The 2,563-nt window shown below is 41.7% G+C and overlaps 1 pseudogene; it reads left to right on the top strand.

The window, feature by feature from the left end:
- The first annotated feature begins 692 nt into the window (after nt 1-692).
- Nucleotides 693-2,277, top strand: LOC100616687 (ubiquitin-40S ribosomal protein S27a-like; annotated as a pseudogene).
- Nucleotides 2,278-2,563: the final 286 nt, after the last annotated feature.

Genomic DNA, 2,563 nt, shown 5'->3' with positions numbered 1-2,563 from the left:
TTGAAAACCCACATTTGTGGTTTTCATGATATGAGATGGGTCATATATACTATGTACAAAGTCCCAGAGGCTCCTGGATTAGTCACACAGGGAAAACATATTATAAGCCTCCTTCTTAGGCCAAGTTTCTTTCTAAAACTTAAGGAAAAGTGCTTGGGAACAATATAATGGGTAATTTGAAAACTTAGGTCATTCCCAAGCATTGTTGGGTTATCTCATCCTTAATTTAAGCATGATTTGCAAAGCATCTGGGCTTTGTATGGATGAAAACATGGTAAATAGTTAACTTGAAGATACATTCAGTAAGCATCTGGAGCTGGCAAAGCATTGCTATTTTTCTCCCCTTTCAGAGGTCTGTTCATGGTCCACCATGGGAAAACTGGATATATTACTTCTTATTGTTCTACTTTGTTCCCTCCTCCCATGTTTGGACTTTCATGTAATTCACTAGCATTATTTATCGAATCCTCCCAAGATCCCTCTAAGGAGACTGAAGACAGATTTTTGTCCTCTCCAGTTGAAAGAGATGGAAACTGAGGCATTAAATGTAATGGTGACTTCTCCATCACAATTCAGCACAACTCTGTTGGGAACTCAAGGAGTGCCAAAGTCTCCTGATTCTGGATCATGGTTGCCTTTCCAGTGTATGCATATATTGGGCTCCATAGTGGAATCTCTCTTCTTCCCACCCCATGCCTCTCACTTTCCTTTTATTATTTCCCATCAAGCCAGGAGGACCCAGTGCCACAGTGCAGGTTTTCATGAAGACTTTGATGGGGAAGACCATCACTCTTGAGGTCAAACCATCTCACACTATTGAAACTGTCAAGGCGAAGGTGTAAGGTAAGGAAGGTATTCTTCCAAATTAACAAAGATTGATTGTTGCTGGTAAGAAGCTGGAAGCTGAACATACTTTGCCTGACAGCAACATTCAAAAGGAGCTCATCCTCCATCTTGTTTTGAGGTTTCAAGTGGTACAAGAAGAGAAAGAAGAAGTATTACAGCACTCCCCAAAAGAACAAGCCTAAGAGAAAGAAAGTTAAGCTTGCTATTCTAAAGTACTATGAGGCTGAGGAGAAAACAAGATGAGCTCCCTTTGGCAAGGGTGCCCTTCTTTTTTTTTTTTTAAACCCTTACCTTCCGTCTTGGAGTCAATACTGTGTATTGGCTCCAATGCAGAAGAGTGGTAAGGGCTAGGCAATGGGGGTCAAGTGACTTGCCCAGGGTCACACAGCTAGGAAGTGGCTAAGGCCAGATTTGAACCTAGGACCTCCCGTCTCTAGGACTGGCTCTTAATCCACTGAGCTACCCAGCTGCCCCCTAGGGGTGCCCTTCTAATGAACATGGTGCTGGTATGTTTACAGTTAGCCACTTCCTTGGACCCTATTGTGGCAAGTGTTGTCTAACCTATTCAACAACCCAGATGACAAGTACATATATATGTGTTGATTAAAAAAAAAAAAACTATTAAGAATGATTGCCTCTATTCTATCACAATGATACAACTAAGCACCAAAATTGCAGAAATATAAGAAAGAGATAGATTTCTCAGCTGAGTATTGGACTGTCATTTTGTTCTCAAATTAGTCCATGCATAAGCTTGGGTTTATTGTATTTGATAAACCTGGCCATAAATCCACATTAAGCTAGTATTAAAGGAGGGAGTATGAAAAATCACAATGTGTCATCTCCAGTTGCTTACAGGCATCCTGTGTCTCTCTATCCCCCTCCTCCATTCAATGTCCAGATGGGCAATGTTCTGAGAAATTCCTGAAAACTCCAAGCACAACAAACCGACCAGACCCTGGAGAGTTCCCTGGATGGACTTTCCCCTCAGAATTCATTAACTCTTCTCTCAGGGAAGTCTCTGAAGCATAAATCTCATCAACTGGTGAATTCTCTTCTGGATGTCGAGTGAGTATACATTGAGGAGGGCCATTATCTAGTTGCACTTTTTCTCACTTCCTTAGTTTGTGGTGAGATTTGAGAGTGTTTAACCTTCGAAATATGTCTCCTGCAGTGGTTGATTAGGTTTCTTCATAGCCAAGACATTCTTTGCAAATCCTTGTCTGGAATTCCATTGTCCCTGGTGGGCAATTGTTCGAGGGTCTGCTGGACCTGTAGCCACAGAGATGGATGAATTCCCTGTCCTCCATTCTTATCTTGGTTGCTCTTAGGAACAGATGGGGGAAATCTGAAGTTCTGGAGCTGCATGGCAGTGAGGCAGAAACTGTATGTGTGACTGTTTGCTATATCTACGATGCCAGCTGGCTGTAAGCGTTGTCACCACAGGAGGAGGCTGTGTGGTCTGATATGAAGATGAGTGAATGTAAGGTAGGGAAAGAGAGGAGGAAAAATTGTTACTATAGCAGCCACTGCGCACCAGACACTGTAGTAAGCACCTTTTACAAATACATCCTTTGATCTTCACATTTATTATTATTATTATTATATCATTCCCATTTTACAGTTGAAGAAACTGAGTTAAATAGAGGCTAAGCGACTTTTCCCAGGGTCACACAGTAAATGTCTGAGGTCAGATTTGAACTCAAAATCTTCCCAA

This window comes from Monodelphis domestica, chromosome 1, assembly GCF_027887165.1.
Source record: "Monodelphis domestica isolate mMonDom1 chromosome 1, mMonDom1.pri, whole genome shotgun sequence".
In the NCBI taxonomy this organism is placed as follows: Eukaryota; Metazoa; Chordata; class Mammalia; order Didelphimorphia; family Didelphidae; genus Monodelphis; species Monodelphis domestica.
Note: the sequence above shows the minus strand (reverse complement) of the source record. Positions and strands in the feature narration are given on the sequence as shown.